Here is a 9,884-nt window from a genome sequence, read left to right as displayed (position 1 = left end):
AATAAAATCACACTAAACAAGGGACTAGATGATGTTGCAAAAATCTCAATAAAATTCTCTTTCTCAACCTATATATATTTGAATTCTCAATATATAGAAATCCATCAATGTAATCATTATATAAGACAAACAAAGGAGTTCATTGATGCTGAGAAAAATTTGGATACTCCCTTCATGAGATTGGAAAGGAAGCAAACCAGTAGCCAACATCAAGTAAATGGAGAAAATATCACTATTTGAAATGATATGATAGTATAATTAAGGGACCCCAAAATTTCCACCAGTGAACTACTAAACCTGATTAACAACTTCAGCAGAGTGGCTGTGTATAAAATTAAGTCAAACAAATCAGTAGGCTTCCTTTAATCAAAGAATAAACAGGCTGAGAAAGAAATTAGGGAAATGACACTCTTCACAATAGTCACAAATAACATAAAATACTTCAGTATGATTCTAACCAAGCAAGTGAAAGATCTGTATGACAAGAACTTCAAGTCTCTGAAGAAAGAAATTGAAGATCTCAGAAGATGGAAAGATCTCCCATGCTTACACATTGGCAGGATTAATAGAGTAAAAATGGACAGTTGGCCAAAATCAATCTACAGATTCAATGCAATCAAAATCAAAATTCCAACTCAATTCTTCATGGAGTTAGAAAGAGCAACTTGCAAATTCATTTGGAATAACAAACAAAATAAAACAAAACAGGATAGCGAAACGTATTCTTAACAATTAAAGAACTGGGGGAATCATCATCCCTTAACTCAAGCAGTATTACAGAGCAATAGTGATAAAAACTGCTTACTATTGTTACAGACACAGGCAGGCAGATCAATGGAATAAAATTGAAGACCCAGAAGTGAACCCACAGACCTGTGGTCCCTTGATCTTTGAGAAAGGATTTAAAACAATCCAATGGAAAAAAGATATCATTTTCAACAAATGGTGATGGTTCAACTGGAGGTCAGCATGGAGAAGAATGCAAATCGACCCATTCTTTTTGTCCTACACAAAGCTTAAGTCCAAATGAATCAAGGACTCCCACATACAACTAGATACACTCAACCTAACAGAAGAAAAAGTGGGGAAGAGTCTCGAACACACAGGCACTGGAAAAATTTCCTGAACAAAACAACATTGGCTTATGCTCTAAAATCAAGAATCAACAAATGGGACCTCATAAAGCTTCTGAAAGGCAAAGGACACTGTCAGTAGGACAAAACAGCAACCAACAGATTCGAAAAAGATTTTACCAATCCTACATCTAATAGATGGCTAATATCCAATATACAAAGAACTCAAGAACTTAGACTCCAGAGAATCAAATAACCTCATTAAAAATGGGGTACAGGACTAAACAAAGAATCCTCAACTGAGGTATATCGAATGACTAAGTACCTAACAAAATGTTCAACATCCTTAATCATCAGGGAAATGCAAATCAAACAACCCTGAGATTTCACCTCATACCAGTCAGAATGGCTAATATCTAAAACTCAAGTGATATCAGATGCTGGCAAGGATGTGGAGAAAGAGGAACAATCTTCCATTGTTGGTGGGACTGCAAACTGGTACAATCACTCTGGAAATCAGTCTGGAGGGTTCCTCAGAAAATTGGACATTCTACTACCTGAGGACCCAGCTATACCTCTCCTGGGCATATACCCAAATGATTCTCCAACATATAACAAAAATACATGCTCCACTATGTTAATAGCAACATTATTTATAATAGCCAGAAGCTGGATAGAATCTAGATGTCCTTCAACAGAGGAATGGATACAGAAAGTGGGGTACATGTACAAAATGGAGTATTACTCAGCTATCAAAAAACAATGACTTCATGAAATTCTTATGCAAATGGATAGAAATAGGAAATATCATCCTAGGTGTGGTAACCCAATTCCCCGCCCCCTGAAAAAAAATCACACATGGTATGCACTCACTGATAAGTAGATATTAGTCCAAAAGCTCAAATTACCCAAGATACAATACACAGACCACATGAAGCTCAAGAAAGACAACCAAAGTGGGGATGCCTCAGTCCTTCTTAAAAGGGAGAAGAAAATTATTTTTAGGAGGAGATATAGAGACAAATTTTGGAGCAGACACTGAAGGAATGGCCATTTAGAGCCTGCCCCCATGGGTATATAGTTGATGTATATACAGTCACTAAAGCTAGACAATATGGATGAATCCAAGAAGTGCATGCTGACAGTTGCCTGATATAGCTATCTCCTAAAGGGCTCAACCTGAGCATGTCAAATACTGAGGCCAATGCTAGCACCAAACCATTGAACTGAGAACAGGGTCCCCATTGAAGGAGTTAGGGAAGGATTGAAGGAGCTGAAGGGGTTTGCAACCCCATAAAAACAACAATACTAACCAACCACAGCTCTCAGGGACTAAACAATTACCCAAAGTGTACACACGGACAGATCCATGGCTCCAACTGCTTAAATAGTGGAGGATAGCCTTGCTGAGCACCAATGGGAGGAAAAGCCCTTGGTCCTACCAAGGCTGGATCCCCCAGTGTCGGAGAATGTCAGTGCAGTTAGGTGGGAAGTAGGGTGGTTGGGGAGAAGGAATACCCTTACAGATGAAGGGAGAGGGAGATGGGACAGGGGGCTTATCGAAGGAAAACCAGGAAAGGGAATAACATTTGAAATGTTTATAAAAACATCCATAGATAGATAGATAGATAGATAGATAGATAGATAGATAGATAGATGATAGATGATAGATAGATGATAGATGATAGATAGATAGATAGATGAATAGATAGATAGATAGATAGATAGATAGATAGATAGATAGAATAGGGACAAGCAAGGCAATAAGATATACAAGGTATAATGTTTGAGGGGCAAGTAAGACCAGGGAATATATTGTCGTAGGCACATCTTGTGCTGATAGAAGAGAAGTGTTAAGAAAGTCTAATGCTAAATGTAAGAAAATGATAAAAGTAATAAAAGACTACATCAAGTAATCCTTCACCTTGTTAAAGAAATAGACCTGAATAATTTTCTCTACCTAAAAAAGCCATCAACAAATAAAAGTTTGTACAGTTTATACCACTTTAAGTCCTGGAGGGATCAGGTAGCAAGAAAAATCAAAGCCTTTAGACACAAGGTTCTGGATTCAGTGTCAAGAAAGATAGAAGAAAAAGGATTTCGTATCTTCCTAATGTTAAGGAAAGCTTCTGGCTAAGGGCTTTCTAGGCATGTGTCACAAGCACCACTGTGGGGTTGATTGGGAGGCCCTGGCATGAAGCTTTAATTGCGAAGGCTGGATTGTGGTGAAGATTCCAAGATGTTAGAGGTGCCAGAGCCACGGGGTATCTACCAAGCCAAGTTGCTAACAAAGTATGGGATTAGATCAGGAGAAAAAAGTATGTTTCAAAGAACTATCATCACAAGGGGAGAGCCATCTAAGGCGGAATTTAGAGCTTGTGCTTCTAGCTTTTTGTCTTGTATATTCTGTGTTTTTCTTTATTTGTTTTTGTTTTTAATTTGTATGTTTGTTTGTTTGTTTGTTCCTTGGTTGAGTCTATGTGATGTTACTGTTAATAGATTGGCTTAGGTCTCAGAATGGACATTGGACTTATAAACTGCTTTACTGTGGTAGACTATTGGGACTTTTGACTAAATGATTATAAACTATGATATGGCTACAAGACTATGAAAGCCAGTGAGTGGAATGTGTTGGCTTTATTTGACTAAAAATGCCATTCCATAGGCTCATATGTTTGAATACTTAATCCCAAATTAGTTGAACTATTTAAGAAGAATTCAAAGTTGGGGCCTTGTTGGAGTTTATATAATCTTGTTGGAAAAGGTATTCCCTTGGCTTGGGCATTAGGTTTTCTCATCTCCCCCCCGCCCCCTCTCTCTCTCTCATCTCTCTGCTCACTACCCTATGGATCTAGTATAAAGCCCTCATATACTGTTTTAATGTCATACCTGAACTTCTCACCACAATGATCATGAACTAACCTCTAAAACTTTTAAAAAATTGCTAGTTAAATGATTCCTTTATAAGACTTACCTTGGTCATGCACGGCATAACCTTTTGGCAATAGAACAGTAACAGCTTTCACCTCAATATGCTTTTTTTGTGGTGCCAATTTAAATAGTTTTATTATTCCATGTTACTTGTTTTGGGTCCCTGAGGAACAATGCTATACCCTCTACTTGGACTGACTTAATCCACCTCTTCAATGTTGGGGCCTGAAGAAACACCACCAGATGGAGGAGCTCCCCCACCAGGGAAGCTACCAGGCTTTCCTCCAGGCATGCCACCAGCACTCTGGTACAGCTTGGTAATGATAGGGTTGCAGACCTTCTCCAGTTCTTTCTGCTGATGCTCAAATTCTTCCTTCTCTGGAGTCTGGTTCTTATCCAGCCAGCTGATGATTTCATTGCACTTGTCAAGAATCTTCTGTTTGTCTTCATCATTGATCTTGCCTTGAAGTTTCTCATCTTGAACAGTTGTTGAAAACATAAGACTCCAGTGAGTTCTTGGAGGAAACCATTTCTCTCTGGTTCTCATCCTCAGCTTTGTACTTCTCAGCCTCTTGAACCATGCACTCAATATCCTCCTTACTCAAGCAGACCTTGTCATTGGTGATGGTGATCTTGTTCTCCTTTCCTGTGCTCTTATCTACAGCAGAAACATTGAGGATGCCATTGGCATCAATGTCAAAAGTAAACTCAATCTGAGGTACCCCACGGGGTGCTGGAGGTATGCCTGTGAGCCCAAATTTCCCAAGCAAGTTGTTGTCCTTGGCCATGGCCCTTTCACCTTCATACACCTGGATGAGCACACCTGGCTGGTTGTCAGAGTAGGTCGTGAAAGTCTGGGTCTGCTTGGTGGGAATGGTGATATTGCGCTTGATGAGGACAGTCATGACTCCACCAGCAGTGTCAATCCCAAGGGAAAGAGGAGTGACATCCAAGAGCAGCAAATCCTGAACATTCTCAGACTTGTCTCTAGATATAATGGCTGCACCATAGGCAACAGCTTCATGAGGGTTAATGCTCTTATTCAGTTCTTTCCCATTGAAGAAGTCATGCAGAAGTTTCTGAATCTTGGGGATTCTGGTAGAACCATCCATCAGAACAATATCATGAATCTGTGAGTTGTCTAGTTTGGCATCTCAAAGTGTCTTCTCTTCAGGGTCCAGTGTGCCACGAAACAGGTCAGCATTCAATTCCTCAAATCGAGCACAGGTAGTGGAGGTGTAGAAGTCAATTCCCTCATAGAGAGAATCAATCTCAATACTGATGTGGGTGCTGGAAGAGAGGGTGCGCTTGGCCCACTCACAGACAGGGCAGAGACACCGGACAGCTCTCTTGTTCTCACTGATGTCCTTCTTGTGCTTTTGGTTAAACTCAGCAATTAAATGGTTGACCATTTGGTTGTCAAAGTCTTCTCCACCCAAGTGGGTGTCTCCAGCTGTTGATTTGACTTCAAAAATTCCATCCTCGATAGTGAGGATTGACACATCAAAAGTGCCACCTCCCATGTCAAAAATCTGCACATTCCTTTCAGCTCTGACCTTCTTATCTAAGTCGTAGGCAATAGCAGGTGGCTCATTGATAATTTGAAGTACAGTGAGGCCAGCAATAGTTCCAGCGTCTTTTGTTGCCTGCCGCTGAGAGTCATTGAAGTAAGCTCCAACTATGACCACGGCATTGGTAACAGTCTTTCCAAGGTAAGCTTCTGCAATTTCTTTCATCTTTGTCAGAACCATTGAGAACACTTCCTCAGAGTAGAAACTTTTTGTCTCCCCTTTGTGTCCAACTTGGACCTTGGGCCTGCCTGCATCATTCACCACCATGAAGGGCCAGTGCTTCATGTCAGACTGAACAACAGCATCATCAAACCTACATCCAATGAGACATTTGGCATCAAAAACTGTGTTGGTGGGGTTCATTGCAACCTGATTCTTGGCCACATCCCCAATTAATTGTTCTGTGTCAGTGAAAGCAACAGAGCTCGGCATGGTGCGGTTATCCTGGTCATTGGCGATTATTTCCACCTTTCCATGCTGGAAGACACCCACACAGGAGTAGGTGGTGCCAAGATCAATGCCAACTGCAGGTCCCTTAAACATGATTGCTTGTGTCTAGGCCCAGCTATGCTGACGAAAAGACCATGCAGAGACCCGGGAGCTGACTCCTCGTTCAATGAGTTAATCTCAATATTGTTAAGCTATGATTTCTGATTGGTCAACTATAACATTTGCAATAAATAAATTATAATTTTGGCCTTCATTATATTGTTTTCTCTCTATCAGTAATTGTTTTAAGATTGGAAACTATTAATCCTTAAGCCTTTTATCCCATTTTTCATCATGGCTTGTTTGAACTCTACTGGATGTAAGATTTCATTGCATTGTATTTCAGTATTTTTATTAATTCATGCATATCCAGCCACGTTTTTGACAGATTCCTCTTTAATACCTGGGAATATACTAATGAAAAATCATGTATAAGTAGATAAAATCGTGAGGCAAATGAAGGAAAGAAAGAGGAACAAAAGATCATAAATTATCTTCATAGTTAGCATGAACTTGATTACATTAACATCTGAAAATATTGAGCTGAACTAATCAGTCATAAAAAAATCAGAGTTTTAAAAGTCAGTAAGGAGACAATGGCCTATATCTGACTTGTGCATATATGTGTCTAAGTAAAATCTTAAAACAATGCTTCTGGAAGAAAGGTAAGTGAACTTTTGTACATTTATTATGTATCTTTAAGTATTTGTCCTAAAAATTCAAATAAGAAAAATTAATACTTTAGTTTTTAATGTATCCAGTAGGTAAAAGTGACATTATACTTTATTCAAAATTCAACTAAGATTAAATGTTGCAAGTGGATATTTTTTAAGTACCAGGGCATAGAATACAATTATACATACATTGCTTAAGATTTCAATTTTTATAAACTTTATACAAATGGGTATTTCTTGATTTGATCTATATATCTATCCATACATACCATGTGGTATATCAAACATAACTACACACAATAAACATAATTTAAAACTCAATAGTATATAGAGCATGTATGTTAAGAAGCCAAAATATATGAAATATTCTTAGTTTAAGAAAATATACCTCAGACACGTAGGCAATTCAGGTCAAAATGTCCTACTTGGAGGCAAAAGAATAATTTCATTAAAAATTTATATAGAGTATTAGTTATAGATTTTATTTCAAAAAACAGAACCTTCAGAAGACATGGATATGGGATAGACGGTTATGTACTATATCTAAATGCATTCATTGTATTCGGTGTTATGGGGGAGAAGAAGTATCATATTGTGGTTCAAAGTTAAAGAAAGAGGAGATATGATTGGAGAAGAATCAATTTGTTTCAAAAGCACAAAGTATGCCTTTTTACATCCTCTTGAATAGACTCTAGAATATTTCAATCAAAATTAATTCCATTCTTTGAAGAGTAAATGTATAATGCATGGAATCTATGTCTTTTTTTTTCATTGTTTAAGTAAAATTTAATATTTTATTGGATATTTTATATATCTACATTTCGATGTTATCCCCCATTTCCCTCTTTTCATTCTACCCTCCCTCTGCTTCTAAAAATATGTTCCAACTCACACCCACCTACCACCCACCTCAACGATCTGGCATTACCTAGCACTGAGGAAATGAGCATTGACAGGACTGAGCTTCTCCAACTATTGATGCCCAACAAGACCATACTCTGCTACAGATGTAACTGGAGCCATGGGTCCCTCCATGTGTACTCTTTGGTTGGTGGTTAAGTTCCTGGGAGCTATGGGGGGTGGGTTTCATTGGTTGATATTGTTGCTCTTATGGGATTGCAAACCACTTTAGCTCCTTCAGTCCTTTGTCTAACTTCTCCATTGGGGTCCCTGTGCTGTGCTCAGTCTGATTGTTACTTGCAAGCATCCTCATCTGTATCAGTAAGTCTCTGAAAGAGCCTCTGAAAAGACATCCATATATTAGGCTCTGTTCAGCAACCACAACTTGGTATCAGCAATTGTGACTGGGTTTGGTGGTGGCATATGGGATGCATCCCCAGGTTGGGCATTCTCTGGATGACATTTTGTTGCTGTTTCAGTCTTTGTCCTTGTATTTTCTCCCATGAGTATTTTGTTCCCTCTTCTAAGAAAGAGTGAAGCATTCACATTTTGGTCTTTCTCCTTATTGAGCTTCATATGGTTTATGAATTGTTTCTTGGGTATTCTGAGCTTTGGGGAAATATCCACTTATGAATAAGTACATACCATGTGTTTCCTTTGTGACCAGGTTACTCACTCAGGATGATACTTTCAAGTTCCATCTATTTGCCTAAGAATTTTATGAAGTCATGTTTTTAATAGTTGAGTAGTACTCCATTGTGTAAATGTACCACATTTTCTATATCCATTCCTTTTTTGAGGAACATCTGGGTTTTTTTCCAGCTTCTGGCTATTATAAATAATGCTGCTATGAACATAGAGGTTCATGTGCCCTATTAACTGTTGGAGCATAATTTGGGTGTATGCCCAGAAGTGGTATAGCTAGGTCCTCAGGTAGTACTATGTTCAGTTTTCTGAGGAACTATCAGACTGATATCCAGAGTGGTTGAACCAGCCTGAAATCCCACCAACAATGGAGGAGTGTTCCTCTTTCTCCACATCCTTGCCAATATCTGATGTCACCTGAGTTTTTGATCATATTCATTCTGACTAGTGTAAGGGAGAATCTCAGGGTTGTTTTGATATACATTTCCCTAATGAATAAGAACGTTGAACATTTCTTTAGGTACTTTTCAGACATTTTATATTACTCAGTTGAGAATTCTTTGTTTAGCTCTGTACCCCATGTTTAATAGGATTATTTGGTTCTCTGGATTCTAACTTCTTGAATTATGTGTGTATTAGATATTAGCCCTTTATTAGATGTAGAATTTGTGAAACTCCTTTTCCCAATGTGCTGGTTGCCATTTTATCCTACTGACAGTGTCCTTTGACTTCCAGAAGCTGTGTAATTCATGCGGTCCCATTTGTAGATTCTTGATCTTATAGAATAAGCCATTAATGTTTTGTTCAGGAAAATTTCCCTTGTGACAATGTATTCAAGACTCTTCCCAACTTTTGCTTCTATCAGCATATCTGGTTGTATGAGGAGGTATTTGATCAACTTGGATTTGAGCTTTGTACAAGGACATAAGAATGGGTCAATTTGCATTCTTCTACATGCTGACCTCCAGTTGAACCTGCACCACATGATTAAGTGACCAAAGGTTTGTTGGTTCATTTCTGGGCCTTCAACTCTATTCCATTAATCTACCTGCCATGCAGTTTTTATCACTATTGCTCTGTAATACAGCTTGAGATAAGGGATGGTGATACCCCTAGAAGTTCTTATAGTGTTGAAAATAGTTTTAGCAATTTTTTTAAATTCCAAACGAATTTGCAAATTTGCTCTTTCTAAGTCTATGAATAATTGAGTTGTTATTTTGATGGGGATTGCTTTTGGCAAGAGGGCCATTTTTACAATATTAATCCTGCCAATCCATGAGCATGGGAGATCTTTCCATTTCCTGAGATCTTCTCTGATTTCTTCCTTCAGAGTATTGAAGTTCTTGTCATACAAATCTTTGTTTGGTTAAAGTTACACCAAGATGTTTTCTATGATTTGTTACTATTGTGAAGGTTGTGGTTTCCCTATTTTCTTTCTCAGCTGATTATCCTTTGAGTACAGGAAGGCTACTCATTTATTTGAGTCAACTTTGTTGATGTTGTTTATCAGGTTTAGGAGTTCTATGGTGGAATTTTGGAGTAACTTTAAGTATACTATCATATCATCTGCTGAAACTCTTACAATTTGATATTTTGACTCT

The 9,884-nt window shown here is 38.2% G+C and overlaps 1 pseudogene; it reads right to left on the bottom strand.

Moving 5' to 3' along the window:
- Positions 1-4,108: 4,108 nt before the first annotated feature.
- On the bottom strand, positions 4,109-6,118 carry LOC116896283 (annotated as a pseudogene).
- Positions 6,119-9,884: the final 3,766 nt, after the last annotated feature.

Source organism: Rattus rattus, chromosome 3, assembly GCF_011064425.1.
Source record: "Rattus rattus isolate New Zealand chromosome 3, Rrattus_CSIRO_v1, whole genome shotgun sequence".
Lineage (NCBI taxonomy): Eukaryota > Metazoa > Chordata > Mammalia > Rodentia > Muridae > Rattus > Rattus rattus.
Note: the sequence above shows the minus strand (reverse complement) of the source record. Positions and strands in the feature narration are given on the sequence as shown.